Source organism: Xenopus laevis, chromosome 6L, assembly GCF_017654675.1.
Source record: "Xenopus laevis strain J_2021 chromosome 6L, Xenopus_laevis_v10.1, whole genome shotgun sequence".
Lineage (NCBI taxonomy): Eukaryota > Metazoa > Chordata > Amphibia > Anura > Pipidae > Xenopus > Xenopus laevis.
The window spans coordinates 121,478,571-121,498,724 of NC_054381.1; the positions used below are offsets into that span (position 1 = coordinate 121,478,571).

Sequence of the window (20,154 nt, forward strand, 5' to 3'; positions counted from 1 at the left end):
AGTCGAACGATTTTTAGTTCGAATCGTTCTAGTCGAAGTCGAAGTCGTAGTCGAAGTAGCCCATTCGATGGTCGAAGTAGCCAAAAAAACACTTCGAAATTCGAAGTTTTTTTAATTCGAATCCTTCACTCGAGCTTTGTAAATGTGCCCCTAGGAGTCAAATTGATTAAAATTTGAGTTTACATTTTTCCATGATTGAGAAACTTACGACAGAAAAAAAGCCATCTTTAATTTTTCTGAATTAAAGTTTTCCAAACTCAAATTTACAAGAAAAAAACCTTGATTCACATTAATCTCTCAACAATTAAGAGTCGATACTCTATGATAACCCTTTTAGAGTGGTTCTCCAGAAGTTTAAACCGTTGCTAGGGGTAAAAATTCATAAACCAATAAATACACTGTGACGCTTCCATTTGCAAGGTGAAGAAAGGTGTTTATTGAAGAGAAAGGCCACCTTGCAAAAGGAAGTGCCACAACATATTTATTGTTTAATGAAAATTTGAATGAGACTCTGCACTTAAAATGTGTCAAGCTTCTATAGAAGTCCATGGGAGGTGTATTTTCACCATTCAAGATGTTTTATTGAAATTTTCAAATATGCTAGTTATTAAGAAAAAAATTCGGATCACAAAAAACATATGGTTGCTTAGAATAGTACTTAGACACTCACACCAGCTTCTAATATCAGTGGTAAAAGGAAGAGAACTTTATTTCACGTAATGTCCTGACATTCTTTGTGTTTCATCAACACATTTTTTTTGTAGAAGCACTTATTGAAGCAACTTTGAGCAGACTGTTATATATTGTATGGTTGCCAATTGTTAAAAACATTCAGCAAACATTCACAAAATGCTGGGCTAACCTAAAGTAATTGCTGGTAAAGGCAACTTGAAAGTCAATTTTACAAACTTGTGGTCAATTGCATTTATATATGGAAATATTCATGGGATTGCTAGGAAATGTTTACTACTTGCACAGTAATGCTATTTTCTATTATTGTCTGTTTCTTTATCATAGCAACTCTTCTTGGTACAATCAGTGGCAGATTTATCAAAGGTCGAGGTGAATTTTCAAATGAAAAAAAAAATCGAATTTCTAGCTATTTTTTGTGTACTTCGAAAAATTTGAAATTTATCATGTACTGTCTCTTGAAAAATTCAACTTCGACCATTCACCATCTAAAACCTGCCGAATTGCTGTTTTAGCCTATGGGGGACCTCCTAGAACCTATTTGGAGTCAATTGGTGGACTTTGAAAAATCAAAGTTTTTTGGGAATCAGATTCGATCGAATGGGCTATTCCTTTGATTCGCAAGGATTCGAATTTTGCCGAATTTGGCCGAATATGGACCTATTAGATCGAAAACTGACCTGTTTGACCCAAAAAAAAACTTTGACTTCATTTTGGTTGGTCTTTTTGAATTCGAATTTCGAAGTTTTTTCAATTCGACGTTCAACCCTTGATAAATCTGCCCCGTACTGTCTCTTTAAAACTTTTACTTCAACCATTCGCCATCTAAAACCTGCCAAATTGTTGTTTTAGCCTATGGGGGATCTCTTAGAACCTATTTGTAGTCAATTGGCGGACTTTGAAAAATCAAAGTTTTTTTTGGCAAAAACTTTGAATCGAATTCAATCAAATGATTTGATTCATACAATTCGACTTTGGCTGAATATGGATCTATTCGACCAAAAAAAAAACGTCAACTCAATTTCGGTTTTTTAATTTGTTTTTTTTTTCAATTCAAAATTCGACCCTTGATAAATATACCCCTTAAAGGAATTGTTCAGTGTAAAAATAAAAACTGTGTAAATAGATAGGCTGTGCAAAATAAAAAATGTTTCTAATATAGTTAGTTAGCCAAAAATGTAATGTATAAAGTCTGGAGTGATTTGATGTATATTATGTCAGTCAGATCACTACTTCCTGCTTTTCAGCTCTCTTGGTTTACACTGACTGGTTACCCTGGCTACCAGGCAGTAACCAATCAGAGACTTGAGGGGGGGCCACATGGGTCATATCTGTTGCTTTTGAATCTGAGCTGAATGCTGAGGATCAATTGCAAGCTCACTGAACAGAAATGTACCATGTGGCGCCCCTTCAAGTCGCTGACTAACTCAGAGTTATAGAGCTGAAAAGCAGGAAGTTGGATTCTGGCTGTTTTATTAGACATCTGTTCACTTCAGTCTTTATACATTACATTTTTGCCTAACTAACTATATTAGAAACATTTTTTATTTTGCACAGCCTATCTATTTACCCAGTTTTTCATTTCACACTGAACTATTCCTTTAATATATATCTCAAGCAAATAAAAGGAGCTGAGCAAAAATTTGGTCAGTAAAAGAGTTTCAATCCAGAAATGTTGAAAGCTACTGAAAAGAACAATATATCAAATGGTTATGAAATACTATTCATATTGACAATTGCGTTAACAATTTGTTTTATTTATTATAGATGAAAGAAGAAACGTTCAGGGCTGTCACCAATATAAAGGTAAAGTTATATATATTTTTTTTGGTTTCATATATTTTTAATAGAGATGACAAGCCTGTATCCATGCAACAGTAGAATTTCTGCTGCCGACAAAACTGAGAAAAATGCAAATTGGTTCCTATGCATTTAAAATTTCTTTCTGCATTTCAAATTTGAACTGATTAAAAAAATGAATTATATGGATAACATTGCATTGTACCCTATAACATTGAAATTACATTTATAAGCAGTGCACATTGCAATGTTCAAAAGTATTTAAAGCCCTTTAAAAACAATGGACCAAACTGTGAAGAAGATAACTTGGCTCACTCAATCACTTGACATTTTTGTGCTTTGTTTAGGGTCTGTGTAGTAGAAGTAAGGTTCTTTTTTTTTTAGTTAGGGGCATATTTATCAAGGGTCGAATTTAGAGTTTGTGGGAGTTTATCAAAACTTTCATAAACTCCCATAAACTAAAATTAAAAAAAAATGATGATTTGAAATAATAAATTCGGGTTAATAAAATTGACCTGCAAACTCGAATCAAACTTGAGTCAAATTTGATTCGAGTTTTTTTCAAAAAAAAGAAATACGATTTTAATAAGTACACCAGCAGAAACACCAATTTGGCAGGTTTTAGATGGCGAATAGTCTAATTCTAATTCTTAGAGGGACAGTACATGATAAATTTCAAAATTCTAATTTCACATTTTTTTTAAACTCGAATCGAATTTGGACTATTCCCTACTCAAATTACACTAAAAGAAACTCGAAATTTGAATTTTAAAATTCGAATTTTCAATTCGACCCTTGATAAATCTGCCCCTTAATGTAGGTCGGAAAAATTCAAAATTCAATATACAGGTATGGAATCTGTTATCCGGAAACCCATTATCCAGAAAGTTCCTAATTACTGAAAGACTGTCTCCTATAGACTCCATTTTATCCAAACCAAGTTTTAAAAAACTAAGATTTTAATTTAATCCTTATTGGAAGCAAAACCAGCCTATTGAATTTATTTAGGGTCGAATTTCAAATTTGAAAAACTTTGAAATTCAAAAAGACCAACCGAAATTAAATCGAAGTTTTTTTTTGGTCGAATAGGTTAGTTTTTTTTCGGTCGAATGGGTCCGTATTCGGCCAAATTCAAATCGTACGAATAGAAGTAATAGCGCATTCGATTGAATTCGAATGGAAGTTTTTCACCAATTGACTTCAAATAGGTTCTAAGAAATCCCCAATAGGCTAAAACAGCAATTCAGCAGGTTTTAGATGGCGAATGGTTGAAGTCGAATTTTTAAAGAGACAGTACAAATCAAATTTGGACTATTCCCTAGTCAAAGTACACAAAAAATATCTCGAAATTTGAATTTTTTATAAATCTGTCCCTATTAATGTTTACATGATTTTCTAGTAGACTTAAGGTATGAAGATCCAAATTACAGAACCCATTATATGGAAAACCCCAGGTCCCGAGCATTCTGGATAACAGGTTTCATACCATGCATTCAATTATAAAAGCAATATAAAATATGCTGGTCTGCAAATTACCTTGACTTTTCATGGGTCAAAACCAAAAAAAAGCATGCAAACTATGAACATAACTTCCCACTAGTTAGGGAGATTCTCTAGAGTAGAATATTGGGGGGGATAGCAGTTGAACATTTTGTTCCAGTTCCAAAATTAGCAGGCAATTTCACTGTTGGATTGAATACTTCTCTGGAGCCATGGGGATGAACAGTATACATGTTTGTTTTGTTTGCTATTCAGATTCATACCAAATAAATGACTGTGTTGATTTGCATTAATTATGTGGTGCTCAGTACCCAAATAATGATTAACAGCAACAATCTGTGTCATGGTTTGTTGGATAGTTTAGTAGTTAAGGTTTTCTAGAATAGTATAATACAATAATGCTAACAAAACCACATCAGCAAGCAGAGAAAGAAGTAAATGCCAATTATTAATTGTGTTTATCATCTGATATAAAAGGCTTAATCTATTTGACAGCCACTTTTTATTTTGTTGGAATCTAGCGCATCAATCATGTAAACACTGCAAATATTTGAAAACAGCAGCCTTTCTTTATTAACTTCACAATGGAGAAAGCACAATACTTTTTTTTGCAGCCAATGTAAAAGAGGTTCTGCAGCTGCTATTATTGGATCTTGAGATGATTATTGAATATGAGTCAAAATTATAAAGTTGAGTGTGTAATTTAAGCTCTTATGGAAGCACATCAGGTTCCTCCAGGTTCTTCATAGTTTTTCTATGAACTATGAAATATATGTGCAGTTTGGAAGTGTATCATGACAGTCACAAGAATATAGCTAATATGTCTAATGAGATGTAAATCATTATCAAGAATATGCACCTGACAGACTTTTCAGAATAAACTTTTGCCAGAATAAATGTCCGTATTTCTATTAGCCACCTTTTAAATTAATATAGAATAACAGTGAAACCATTAGCATTAATATATACCAAACCAAATGGTTTTGCTTCTCTAAAGGTGTATATGCAACGTTGTGTCTCAAAGATAGCAATTAAGCTTTGCTTTGTATACGGCAATAAAATTATATTTATGTGATCAGTGGTTTTATGTGGATCTTTCCTATCTAGCAGATAATCTAAATTGTTTTACTATATCCGTTTTGTGATTATACTATATTTTTACCTGCTTCCTCTATCAGACCATAAAATCTCTGTTTAATTAATATTGAAAGTAGTAAAACTGTCAAATAAAAACAAGAGAATAGTTTTCATGGACGTAATTAGTATAAATAAAATGCAAGATAATTTATTAAATGCAACCAAAGAAAACATTAGAATGTGTAATTGTAATTTTAAAATTGTACACTTGTGTTTGTAGACATTTATAATGGAATGATATGAATAATACTTTTCTCTGCAACGCTAGAAAAAGAGTGATGATAGGGGCAATTTATTAATGCTTGTTCACGATTCAAACTTTTTAGCTCTAAAAAATGGTTTTAAATGGTTTTAAAACATGAAATTCTTGCTATTTATTAAGTGTAAAAACCATAAAACTTTTTATTGTAAAAGTATGCCATCCACAAGCTTTCAATGTCATGTAGAAGTCAATGGGAGCTGTACAAATTGTAAAATATTGAGTTACTTAAAGGTTAAAGGGGTTGTTCAACTTCCAAACATTTTTTTCAATTCAGTTGTTTTTAGATTGTTCCCCAGAAATAAAGACTTTTTGCAATCACTTTCCATTATTTATTTTTTACTGTTTTTCCAAAATCTAAGTTTAAAGTTGAATGTTCGTGTCTGTGGGGTTTGAGTCTGGCAGCTCAGTAATTCAGGCGCAGACTCTGAACTGTTACAGTTTTGCAACATTTAGTTGATACATTTAGTTGATCCATTTCTCAGCAGCATCTCTGGAGTATTAGCAACTATTGTATCAATTCTAACAGCTGCCTGTAATGAAACCCAGAGATTCTGCTCAGCAGGGACAAAGATAAGAAATGTATCAACTAAATGTATCAATTTAGAACAGTTTACAGGATCGGCGACCCCCCTCCCAGAGCTGCTTCAGAAGGTGAAAAAAGACACTTTACACTTCAATATTAGAAAACCAGTCACGTATAGAAAATAAAAAGTCATTGGAAAAATTCATTATTTCTGGTGATCTATCTGAAAAAAACGAGTTGTTTGAAGGTGAACCACCCCTTTAAGGGTTTTTTTTCCCTTTTTTTTTAAATGTTAGTAAAAAACTACACAAAGCCAAATTTTGATAAATAGGCCTTTATTTTACAGAGCAAACAATTAGGTCCTTGCTCTTATATTGATTAAAATTTAGCCATTTGATCAAAACCAGTTGATGATATATTTATTTGGAAGTAGAGAATTCCCAGCACACAAGGTTCTTCATTTCTGGGGGTGTGCCCCTTCATCACGTGGTGAAGTGTGTATGGGGCAATCTTTCTTCATTATTGGTAGTAATGGGGTTTTCACTTTGCCGAAAAATTTGTGAATTTCCCGCGAAATTAGCGAAACGGTGAAAAAGTTGCTTAATGGCACCGGCGTCTATTTTTGAAGCCAGCGTCCAATTTTTTTTTTGACGCCGACGAATTTTCATGCCGGTTTCAAAAAGAAGAATTGCCGGTTTCAAAAAGAAGAATTTGTGGCAAATTCGCGACTGCCGCATAAATTCGCCCATCGCTAATTATTGGTATTTATTATCAGTTTTTATGCAACGCCGATAATGTTACACAGCATTTACAGAAATTGCTTTGGTTGATATTGATAGCTGCACTTGTCAAATGTATCACTTGTGATAGGAAATCAACCACAATGTTTCAGTATTTGTAACTGAAGTGTAGCACAAATATATTGATTGCTCCATTTTTTGCTGAATACAATATAAACAAAAACTTTGTTCACCCTATTCAAGCTACATATTGCAGTGCCAGTATGACATATCACAGTTGATATAGTTGTTCTACTGGTAGCAGAAGTCATATACAAATATATAGGAATAATAGAAAATCCAGGTTCATAAAAATGAACATACTGTATGTATGTATATGGACATGACCCTTCCATGGAGCACTTGCACCTGTGAGTTTTCATTGCAGGCTTCTTGTGGGTCTGCCCACCACCTGTCCCTTATGAATACAGAATACAAGCTGTATCGATTTAAAGGGACAGCTATTTGCACTCCATTCTGGAAGCTTAAATGGCAAGGCAGGGTGAAAAGAGCAAAACATGATCCTTTTGGCCTGTTTTAGCCTGTTTTATTGCATTTTGTACCCTGCCTTGCAATGCAGGAGTAAGACCTCTTGTGTATGGAAGTAGACCCTTTATTAAACATCTTCTAGTATGCCATTATTCTTCTATTGTGATAAAGGTTGCAAAATTTGCACCTGATTTAATAACCCATTACAACCGATTATCATGGATATCAACTCACAGAACAGAATATTTGACACTTCTAGAAAAAGTATCTAGAATATACATATACTGTACTAGCAGCTTCCCTACTTGTTCAAATGATTTGACAACTCTGTTATTCCCTAAATTCAAAACTTGATTCTCAGGTGAGGACACAATTGTATTATTATAGGATAGTGATGGGCGAATCTGTGCGAAACGGTGACAAATTTGTGAAATGCATTGAAGTCAATGCGCATGAAACTTTTATTTAGACTATTTGGTCCAAATACATTATAGTCAATGGGCGTCCGAATAATTTTGACACTTGACAGTTTTTACGCACGTCAATTATTTTTTCGATACAGCGGATTTTTAGCCGGCGAATTGTTGCTACAGTTTCGAATTGATTTACTTGTGATGAAATGTGGAAATTTGCCACACATTCGTGTCTGGCAAATTTATTCGCCCGTCACTATTATTGGACCATCGTTACGTAAAGAGCGTTTTATTACAAAAATGTAAAATGAATATAAGCTTTATTTAGTAAGTTTACTATTTCCATAAACATTTCTATATTTTTTCTGAAATAATCAAGTTACTCTTTATTATCTACCTCTCAGCATCTGTCTCCCTTCATTCTCTTTTCATGCATGAGTTGGAGTCTTTGCCTAGACGATATATATTAGTTCTAATGCTCATAACCAGAAATACTCTCGATTCGAACTGCAAGCAAGTTTTGTACCGTTGTTGGTTATTTTGTTGAGAGGGAAGTAGGTTAAAGAGTTTTTTTTAGTAATGAGACACAATTTATAATTAAATGTATTTAGAAAGATTATTTCCAAATGGCATCTTTAAATAGTTCCCCTTTAAGCAGGTCTGGACTGGCAATCTGTGGATTCTGGCAAATGCAGAGTCCAGACCTGCCTTTAAGCAAAACGAATGAAAGTTCCACTTCCACCTTCTTTATTGCACAAGCAAGTACACCTCTGTCTATCATTCGCTTTTATTCCCTCCCCACTGTATAACTATGTATTTTTACCCTTGCCTATTAGATTGTACTCTGGAACCAATCATCTACAATTTTCTTTTGAAAACTCTGTACTGAAAAATCGTCCAGGATTCTGCAAGCAATGTCTGAGCAGTGTTTCCTACTATGATTGCTTCTATATAGCATTCATAAATAAGTAATGTCTAATGGATGTCATTATCATTTTTATAAATTAAAATATTGGCTTATCTTCTGAAGATGAGAAACTTGCAGTGAGTCTTGTGAAAATTGTGAAATGTCAGAATCATGTTGAATGAACTTCCAATTCATAATTCAATAGATTTATGTGACATGGTGGTCATGAAAATCTATCTAGATGAAAATATTAATGCGTTTGACTTTCAGTATTTTGAATTTCATTTAAGGCTGTGCAAGAATCCCAGAAAAAATCTATAATGATGCTAAAATGGACAAAGCAGAGCGTAAGCAGGAAACAATTTAATGAACAAATATTAAAGCGTGACGAAGTTCAGTCAGATGTGAAAATATGTGAAATTCCATTTAACTTTGATAACATTTATGATGTATAGTTCTTTATTTGTTTGGCTTCTAATTAATTACTCCCTAGGTATTTTGCATGTCACTTGCATATCACTAATTCAACTTCTAATTTATTAACACTAATAATAACTAACACTAACACTAATTTATTATTAACACACACTGCTTTGTATATTTTCTGCTATGGGTCTGCTATAGAATCTTTTTATTACTAGTATTATTGGTCAATCTGTCTGAACATTATAGTTATGATTCAGATTTCTGGTGTTGGCTTATATCAATAATTAAAATGATAAAAAAAGTAAGGAAAGCATTCTGCTTTGACAATTAAGAAGGAGATTATTAATACAGAATACAGGTATTTCTTTCTTGTTATTATACTGTTTTTATATAGCATATTCCATAAACATATTCCAAAACACTATGAAGAGAGTGTTCATGATCCTCATCTCTTATCTCATCATTCTCTTTGTTAAGGTATATGCAACTATTGGATTGGGGGAAATGCTGCTCTGATGTAAAATGTCCATTCCAGCTTTCAAGTTCTCCTTTCTCAATTTTCTAACATCCAAATTTTCTGTTTGAATGAATAAAATATAACGAAGCTGATGTAACTCATTTATACTATACTACTTTTTATTTTTCTTAAACAATGTAATAAAACAGTAAATAGATCAACATATAAGGGACAATTTATTAAACCCCTACTTTTTCGGGTTTGACTTTTCAGCCAAAAATCAGAAAAAGTTGCAAAAAAAAAAAAGCTCAACTTTTTCAAGATTTATTATTAGAGATGTCGCGAACTATTCGCCGGCGAACTTGTTCGCGCGAACATCGGGTGTTCGCGCTCGCCGGAAGTTCGCGAACGTCGCGCGACGTTCGCCATTTTGGGTTCGCCATTGTTGGCGCTTTTTTTTGCCCTCTCACCCCAGACCAGCAGGTACATGGCAGCCAATCAGGAAGCTCTCCCCTGGACCACTCCCCTTCCCTATAAAAACCGAAGCCCTGCAGCGTTTTTTCACTCTGCCTGTGTGTGCTGAAGAGATAGTGTAGGGAGAGAGCTGCTGCCTGTTAGTGATTTCAGGGACAGTTGAAAGTTTGCTGGCTAGTAATCGTTTTGATACTGCTCTGTTATTGGAGGGACAGAAGTCTGCAGGGGTTTGAGGGACATTTAAGCTTAGGTAGCTTTGCTGGCTAGTAATCTACCTTCTACTGCAGTGCTCTGTATGTAGCTGCAGTGGGCAGCTGTCCTGCTTCTGATCTCATCTGCTGACTGCTGCAATAACAGTAGTCCTTGTAAGGACTGCTTTTATTTATTTTTTTGTTGTTTTACTACTACTACTACTACTACTACTATAAGAGCCCAGTGCTATTAGTCTAGCAGTGTTGGGGAGTGGGACTGGTGTGCTAATCTGCTGCTCCTAGTAGTTCAGCAGCACCAACTTTAATTTTTTTTTTTAATATTCATTTTTTTTTTATTTTACTTTTTTTATTTTACTACCGCTGTAGTAGTGTATAAGTTGACCTTTTAGGCATTATTTGCCCTGTAGGCATTATTTGCACACTGTTTTCTTCAACCCGCCATCGAGCTGTGTGACCTTGTTCACATTCTGTCTAAATATCCATAATATTACCGTCTCCAGAAAAAACACCGGAGTCACTTTTTTCAAGCAGCCATAATATATTTTACGTAATCCGTATCCACCGCTGTAGTAGTGTATACGTTGGCCTTGTAGGCATTATTTGCACACTGTTTTCTTCAACCCGCCATCGAGCTGTGTGACCTTGTTCACATTCTGTCTAAATATCCATAATATTACCGTCTCCAGAAAAAACACCGGAGTCACTTTTTTCAAGCAGCCATAATATATTTTACGTAATCCGTATCCACCGCTGTAGTAGTGTATACGTTGGCCTTGTAGGCATTATTTGCACACTGTTTTCTTCAACCCGCCATCGAGCTGTGTGACCTTGTTCCCATTCTGTCTAAATATCCATAATATTACCGTCTCCAGAAAAAACACCGGAGTCACTTTTTTCAAGCAGCATTCATATATTTTACGTAATCCGTATCCACCGCTGTAGTAGTGTATACGTTGGCCTTGTAGGCATTATTTGCACACTGTTTTCTTCAACCCGCCATCGAGCTGTGTGACCTTGTTCACATTCTGTCTAAATATCCATAATATTACCGTCTCCAGAAAAAACACCGGAGTCACTTTTTTCAAGCAGCCATAATATATTTTACGTAATCCGTATCCACCGCTGTAGTAGTGTATACGTTGGCCTTGTAGGCATTATTTGCACACTGTTTTCTTCAACCCGCCATCGAGCTGTGTGACCTTGTTCCCATTCTGTCTAAATATCCATAATATTACCGTCTCCAGAAAAAACACCGGAGTCACTTTTTTCAAGCAGCATTCATATATTTTACGTAATCCGTATCCACCGCTGTAGTAGTGTATACGTTGGCCTTGTAGGCATTATTTGCACACTGTTTTCTTCAACCCGCCATCGAGCTGTGTGACCTTGTTCACATTCTGTCTAAATATCCATAATATTACCGTCTCCAGAAAAAACACCGGAGTCACTTTTTTCAAGCAGCATTCATATATTTTACGTAATCCGTATCCACCGCTGTAGTAGTGTATACGTTGGCCTTGTAGGCATTATTTGCACACTGTTTTCTTCAACCCGCCATCGAGCTGTGTGACCTTGTTCACATTCTGTCTAAATATCCATAATATTACCGTCTCCAGAAAAAACACCGGAGTCAATTTTTTCAAGCAGCATTCATATATTTTACGTAATCCGTATCCACCGCTGTAGTAGTGTATACGTTGGCCTTGTAGGCATTATTTGCACACTGTTTTCTTCAACCCGCCATCGAGCTGTGTGACCTTGTTCACATTCTGTCTAAATATCCATAATATTACCGTCTCCAGAAAAAACACCGGAGTCACTTTTTTCAAGCAGCATTCATATATTTTACGTAATCCGTATCCACCGCTGTAGTAGTGTATACGTTGGCCTTGTAGGCATTATTTGCACACTGTTTTCTTCAACCCGCCATCGAGCTGTGTGACCTTGTTCACATTCTGTCTAAATATCCATAATATTACCGTCTCCAGAAAAAACACCGGAGTCACTTTTTTCAAGCAGCATTCATATATTTTACGTAATCCGTATCCACCGCTGTAGTAGTGTATACGTTGGCCTTGTAGGCATTATTTGCACACTGTTTTCTTCAACCCGCCATCGAGCTGTGTGACCTTGTTCACATTCTGTCTAAATATCCATAATATTACCGTCTCCAGAAAAAACACCGGAGTCACTTTTTTCAAGCAGCCATAATATATTTTACGTAATCCGTATCCACCGCTGTAGTAGTGTATACGTTGACCTTGTAGGCATTATTTGCACACTGTTTTCTTCAACCCGCCATCGAGCTGTGTGACCTTGTTCACATTTTGTCTAAATATTGATAATATTATCGTCTCTAGAAAAACCACTTGAGTTACTTTTTTTCAAGCAGCATTCATATATTTTACGTAATCCGTATCCACCGCTGTAGTAGTGTATACGTTGACCTTGTAGGCATTATTTGCACACTGTTTTCTTCAACCCGCCATCGAGCTGTGTGAGCTTGTTCACATTTGTCTAAATATTGATAATATTATCGTCTCTAGAAAAACCACTTGAGTTACTTTTTTTCAAGCAGCATTCATATATTTTACGTAATCCGTATCCACCGCTGTAGTAGTGTATACGTTGACCTTGTAGGCATTATTTGCACAGTGTTTTCTTCAACCCGCCATCGAGCTGTGTGAGCTTGTTCACATTTTGTCTAAATATTGATAATATTATCGTCTCTAGAAAAACCACTTGAGTTACTTTTTTCAAGCAGCATTCATATATTTTACGTAATCCGTATCCACCGCTGTAGTAGTGTATACGTTGACCTTGTAGGCATTATTTGCACACTGTTTTCTTCAACCCGCCATCGAGCTGTGTGAGCTTGTTCACATTTTGTCTAAATATTGATAATATTATCGTCTCTAGAAAAACCACTTGAGTTACTTTTTTTCAAGCAGCATTCATATATTTTACGTAATCCGTATCCACCGCTGTAGTAGTGTATACGTTGACCTTGTAGGCATTATTTGCACACTGTTTTCTTCAACCCGCCATCGAGCTGTGTGAGCTTGTTCACATTTTGTCTAAATATTGATAATATTATCGTCTCTAGAAAAACCACTTGAGTTACTTTTTTTCAAGCAGCATTCATATATTTTACGTAATCCGTATCCACCGCTGTAGTAGTGTATACGTTGACCTTGTAGGCATTATTTGCACAGTGTTTTCTTCAACCCGCCATCGAGCTGTGTGAGCTTGTTCACATTTTGTCTAAATATTGATAATATTATCGTCTCTAGAAAAACCACTTGAGTTACTTTTTTTCAAGCAGCATTCATATATTTTACGTAATCCGTATCCACCGCTGTAGTAGTGTATACGTTGACCTTGTAGGCATTATTTGCACACTGTTTTCTTCAACCCGCCATCGAGCTGTGTGAGCTTGTTCACATTTTGTCTAAATATTGATAATATTATCGTCTCTAGAAAAACCACTTGAGTTACTTTTTTTCAAGCAGCATTCATATATTTTACGTAATCCGTATCCACCGCTGTAGTAGTGTATACGTTGACCTTGTAGGCATTATTTGCACACTGTTTTCTTCAACCCGCCATCGAGCTGTGTGAGCTTGTTCACATTTTGTCTAAATATTGATAATATTATCGTCTCTAGAAAAACCACTTGAGTTACTTTTTTTCAAGCAGCATTCATATATTTTACGTAATCCGTATCCACCGCTGTAGTAGTGTATACGTTGACTTTGTAGGCATTATTTGCACAGTGTTTTCTTCAACCCGCCATCTAGCTGTGTGTATTATCGTTTCCAGAAAAACCAACTGAGTTTTTGTTGTTGTTGTTGTTTTTTTAAAAATAATGCCAGGCAAAGGCAGGCCGCCACGCAGAGGCCGTGCTAGGGGCCGTGCTGCTATGCAATCCTGTGGCCCTAGCAAATTGCCCAGTTTTAAAAAGCCAATGACCCTGAACTCCCAAAATGCTGAAGAGGTAGTTGACTGGCTTACACAGCACACCCCATCCTCTACCGTTTCTAACTTTACCACAACATCCTCCTCATCCTCCACTGCTATGGCCACCCCACGTAACACTTCCTCCACCACCGGTGCCCCTTCTTCACTGGGGTCAGAGGAGTTATTTTCCCATGAGTTTCTTGAACTGAGTAATGCGCAACCATTATTGCCAGAAGAAGATGAAGGAGATGAGGACCTTACACCAGATTTAATTCTGGCAGAGAACACGATAGAGATGGACATAATGAGTGATGAGGAGGAGGTCCCCGCTGCTGCTTCCTTCTGTGATGTGTCAGAAGAAATTGATGCATCTGAGGAGAATGATGATGAGGAGATTGATGTTTTGTGGGTGCCTAGTAGAAGAGAGCAAGAGGAGGGTAGTTCAGATGGAGAGACGGAGAGTCAGAGAGGCAGTAGGAGAATAAGACTTAGAAGAAGCAGGGAGGACAGCCCGCAGGGATCAGTAGGGCAACAACATGTATCGGCACCTGTGTTCAGCCGGCCAACGCACCCGCCATTGCCGCCAATACCGCCAACTCCGCCAACTTCTACTGTTACCGCCAGATCGCACACTTCCAAAAAGTCAGCAGTGTGGGATTTTTTTAATGTGTGTGCCTCTGACAAAAGCATTGTAATTTGCAATGAGTGCAGTCAGAAACTGAGCCTTGGTAAGCCCAACAGCCACATAGGTACAACTTCTATGCGAAGGCACATGAGCGGCAAGCACAAAGCACTTTGGGAGCAACACCTCAAAGGCAACAGGCAAACTAAAAGCCACACTCCTTCTGGTCCAGCATCTTACTGCTCTACCTCTGCTCTCCTTGACCCGTCTGAACCACCCTCCACTCCGCCTTCCACCTTGACCACCTGTTCCCATTCCCAGTCATCTGCCACCAGCCAAGTTTCTGTGAAGGCCATGTTTGAGCGTAAGAAGCCAATGTCTGACTGTCACCCCCTTGCCCGGCGTCTGACAGCTGGCTTGTCTGCACTCTTAGCCCGCCAGCTTTTACCATACCAGCTGGTGGACTCTGAGGCCTTCCGCAAATTTGTAGCAATTGGGACACCGCAGTGGAAGGTACCCAGCCGCAATTTTTTTTCTAAAAAGGGAATACCACACCTGTACCAACATGTGCAGAGCCAAGTTACCGCATCTCTGTCACTTAGTGTTGGGCCAAAGGTCCATATGACTACTGACGCATGGTCCTCCAAGCATGGTCAGGGCAGGTATGTCACCTACACTGCCCACTGGGTGAACTTGGTAATGGCTGGGAAGCAGGGAATGGGTAGCTCAACAACAACAGTGGAGTTGGTGTCACCGCCACGGATTGCACGCGGTTCTGCCACCACCTCTACTCCTCCATCGCTCTCTACCTCGTCTTCTTCTTCTTCTTACTCTGCTGCTGGGTCCTCCTTCTCCTCCTCCACACCTGTGCACCCCCAGCTCCCCCTAGGCTATTCGACGTGCCAGGTACGCCGTTGTCACGCTGTCTTGGGGATGACGTGCCTGGAAAGCAAAAACCATACCGGATCTGTACTCCTGTCATCTCTGCAGTCACAGGCCGATCGGTGGCTGACCCCACACCAACTGCAGATCGGAAAAGTGGTGTGTGACAATGGAAGCAATCTGTTGGCAGCGTTGAGACTAGGCAATTTAACACATGTGCCCTGCATGGCACATGTGTTAAATTTAATAGTCCAACGTTTTGTCTCCAAGTACCCAGGATTCCAGGACGTTCTCACCCAGTCCAGAAAGGTGTCGGCCCATTTCAGACGTTCCTACACAGCCATGGCACGCCTTGCTGACATTCAGCAGCGCTACAACATGCCAGTCAGGCGTTTGATTTCTGACAGCCAGACTCGCTGGAATTCAACGCTCCTTATGTTGGAACGTCTGCTGCAACAACAAAGGGCCGTCAACGAGTACCTTTTTGAACTGGGTGGTAGGACTGGATCTGCACAGCTGGGGATTTTTTTCCCCCGTTACTGGGTGCTTATGCGCGATGCCTGCAGGCTCATGCGACCTTTTGAAGAGGTGACAAATATGGTCAGTCGCACCGAAGGCACCATCAGCGACCTAATACCCTTCGCTTTATTCCTGGAGCGTGCCGTGCGACGAGTGACAGATGAGGCTGTAGACCAGCGTGACGAGGAGCTGGAAGCGCACGATTTCTGGTCGGAATCACCAGAACGAACCCAGGCACATGCTGCAACGCAGGGAGAGGTGCCAGAAGTGGAGTCAGAGGAGGAAGGTGGCTTTGTGGAGGAGGAGGAGGAGGACCAACAGGAGCAGGCTTCCCAGGGGGCTAGTGGTGACCTTTTGGGGACCCCTGGTCTTGTACGTGGCTGGGGGGAGGAGACCGTGGATGATGCAGTCCTTGATAATGAGGAAGCGGAGATGGATAGCTCTGCATCCAACCTTGTGAGAATGGGGTCTTTCATGCTGTCATGCCTGTTGAAGGACCCCCGTATCAAGAGGCTTAAGGAGAAGGACCTTTACTGGGTCGCAACGCTACTAGACCCTCGGTACAAGCATAAAGTGTCAGAAATGTTACCAACATACCACAAGTCCGAAAAGATGCGGCATTTACAAACCAGCCTGCAAAACATGTTGTACAATGCTTTTAAGGGTGATGTCACTTCAGGAACTCATCAACATTCCAGGGGCAGAGGTGCCAGTAATCCTGCCACGAGCACACCTGCAAGGACAAAGCCCTTTGGCCAGTCTGTAACGTCAGACATGCAAATGTTTTTCTGTCCAAGGCAGCGCCACAACCCTTCTGGATCCACCCTCAAAGAACGCCTCGACCGGCAGGTAGCGGACTACCTGGCATTAACTGCAGATATCGACACTCTGAGGAGCGATGAACCCCTGGACTACTGGGTGCGCAGGCTTGATCTGTGGCCAGAGCTGTCACAATTTGCCATGAACCTCTTGTCTTGCCCAGCCTCAAGTGTGCTCTCAGAAAGGACCTTCAGTGCAGCAGGAGGGATTGTAACTGAGAAGAGAACTCGCCTAGGTCACAAAAGTGTCGATTACCTGACCTTTATTAAAATGAATGAGGGGTGGATCTCGGAGGGTTACTGCACGCCGGAAGACTTGTTCTGACTTCTATGCAGCTGTCCTTCTCTTCAAGCCTCATGACTCCACACACAGCTGTCCTTTAGCGTCCTCCTCCTCCCTCCGCCACCGTTACAAACTAGGGTGCAAACCCTACTGGTTTAATTTTTTCTGGCCTCTGTGCTTCAGTGGCTGCGACCAAAAAAATGCCTATTTTCTGCATTTATATGACATAATTTTTCTGGCCTCTGTGCTTCAGTGGCTGCAACCAAAAAAATTTATATTTTCAGCATTTATATGGCATAATTTTTCTGTCAACTGTGCTTCAGTGGCTGCGACCAAAAAAATGCATATTTTCTGCATTTATATGGCATAATTTTTCTGGCCTCTGTGCTTCAGTGGCTGCAACCAAAAAAATTACTATTTTCAGCATTTATATGGCATAATTTTTCTGGCAACTGTGCTTCAGTGGCTGCGACCAAAAAAATGCATATTTTCTGCATTTATATGGCATAATTTTTCTGGCCTCTGTGCTTCAGTGGCTGCAACCAAAAAAATTTATATTTTCAGCATTTATATGGCATAATTTTTCTGTCAACTGTGCTTCAGTGGCTGCGACCAAAAAAATGCATATTTTCTGCATTTATATGGCATAATTTTTCTGGCCTCTGTGCTTCAGTGGCTGCAACCAAAAAATTTATATTTTCAGCATTTATATGGCATAATTTTTCTGGCAACTGTGCTTCAGTGGCTGCGACCAAAAAAATGACTATTTTCAGCATTTATATGGCATATTTTTTCTGGCCTCTGTGCTTCAGTGGCTGTGGCCAAAAAAACTGGGCAAACAATGCCTACAAGGTCAACGACGTTGACCTTGTAGGCATTGTTTGCCCAGTTTTTTTGGCCACAGCCACTGAAGCACAGAGGCCAGAAAAAATATGCCATATAAATGCTGAAAATAGTCATTTTTTGCCATACGTTGACTCAACGTATATGGCAAAAAATGACTATTTTCAGCATTTATGTGGCATATTTTTTCTGGCAACTGTGCTTCAGTGGCTGCAACCAAAAAAACTGGGCAAACAATGTCTACAAGGTCAACGTATGGCGAAAAATGACTATTTTCAGCATTTATATGGCATATTTTTTCTGGCAACTGTGCTTCAGTGGCTGCGTCCAAAAAAACTGGGCAAACAATGCCTACAAGGTCAACGTATGGCAGTTGTTTAAAGAGAACAGTAGATTACTAGCCAGCAAAGCTACCTAAGCTAAAATGTCCCTCAAATCCCTGCAGACTTCTGTCCCTCCAATACAGAGCAGTATCAAGCAGATTACTAGCCAGCAAACTTACTATCATCTGTCCCTGAAATCACTAACAGCTCTCCCCCTACACTATCTCTTCCAAGCACACACAGGCAGATTTTTCAGATACATTTTTGCCCTTGATCCCCCTCTGGCATGCCACTGTCCAGGTCGTTGCACCCTTTAAACAACTTTAAAATCATTTTTCTGGCCAGAAATGTCTTTTCTAGATGTTAAAGTTCGCCTTCCCATTGAAGTCTATGGGGTTCGCGAACCGTTCGCGAACCGCTCGCATTTTTGCGCAAGTTCGCGAATATGTTCGCGAACTTTTTTTCCGACGTTCGCTACATCCCTATTTATTATGCTACAAAACTGTGACAATTCTGAATACAAAAATACTCCAGCTAAAACCTGTTGAAATCATGAAGAAGCCAATAGAAAATTTCCCTTTTACAACTGATATCGATGGGCGAATCTGACCCGTTTTGCTTTGCGAATAAAGTATAAGACGCGCATGGTTTTAGAGTTTTTTTGGATATTTTTGATGCTGGCTTTTGTTCAACAATATGGAAAAGTCATAGACTTTGCAACTTTTCTGCAGCTTTTCCCATTTGTGCCTTTTCAGTTTGGATTTTTTAATAAAATGACATTGGTGGTTTTAGAGAGAGTGAGTTTAGTCATGGTTTCAAAACCCTCTAAAACCACTAAAATGTAACCCTTAATAAATAGACCTCATAAAGTATAACTGATAATAGACCTACAGAATGATTATTTCAAGTACATTTTGTAAAATGCTGTAAATGACTTTTTACAAAAAAAAAGGTTTCTATAAACCTGTTTTAGTATTTTTTCTAGTATGTTACCTCCTATTAGTGATGGGCAAAATGTTTTAATGTGTTTTGCCATGATGAAAAAAAAAGCCATGAATGCTAATGTATAGTAATAAAAAAAAAGCTTGCACATAGAAACGGCCTTTAACTTCAATGTGTAAGGCAAATTTTTGGTGGAGTGAAATTAGTCAGATTTTCTCATCACTAGTGTTCAGTTAAGTCTTAGATATTACATATTCATGACCAGCCTGAAATACTTTGGGCGGGAAAAGTTTTTTAAATACTATTACCAGAAATTGTACATTCTGACTCGGAAACCATGTGCATTTAGGGAAATTTCATTTCCTGGTGTTGAGTTTACCTAAAATGGAAGTATTAGCTATATATTTATGGTTTTCTCTATTTCTTGTCTCTAACGTTAATGTTGCCATAGGTTGGTATTCACCAAAAAAAATCTCCATAATCAATGTTTCCAATGCATCCTTGGGAATTGTTGTCTTATACATTGAAATGCAAAGTTCCCTGACTTTTTTTTTTAATTTAGCCACAGTGATTTAAGTATAATTGTGTATCATTATGTTTCTTCTTAGGAAAGCTCAGATGAACAATATTCTTACTATATCAGAACTTTGTAGTTAAAACCCAGAGAATCTAATATTTTGTGCTGGGCTATGAACAGCAATGAACACTGAAAAAAAGTGATATGAATAATGATGGATCGTTTTGCGTTGCCGAAAAATTCTTGAATTTTCCACGAAATTCGCGAAACGGCGAAAAATTCTCGAAACGACACTGGCATCTCGTTTTTTTTGCTGGTGCAAAAAAATGGACGCTGGCTTTTTTTTTTTTAACACCGGCAAATTTTTGCGTTGGTT

At 38.2% G+C, this 20,154-nt stretch overlaps 1 protein-coding gene across 2 annotated transcripts in view; it reads left to right on the plus strand.

Moving 5' to 3' along the window:
• Positions 1-20,154, plus strand: part of sntg1.L (syntrophin gamma 1 L homeolog) — a 279,613-nt gene that overhangs the window by 100,392 nt on the left and 159,067 nt on the right. Inside the window, exon 2 of one of the 2 annotated variants that reach the window (XM_018267984.2) lies at positions 2,458-2,496. The exons of the other annotated variant lie outside the window; for it this stretch is intronic. The gene's annotated coding sequence lies outside the window, so the exon portion shown is untranslated. The remainder of the gene's footprint in view (positions 1-2,457; positions 2,497-20,154) is intronic. 2 annotated transcript variants of the gene reach the window in all.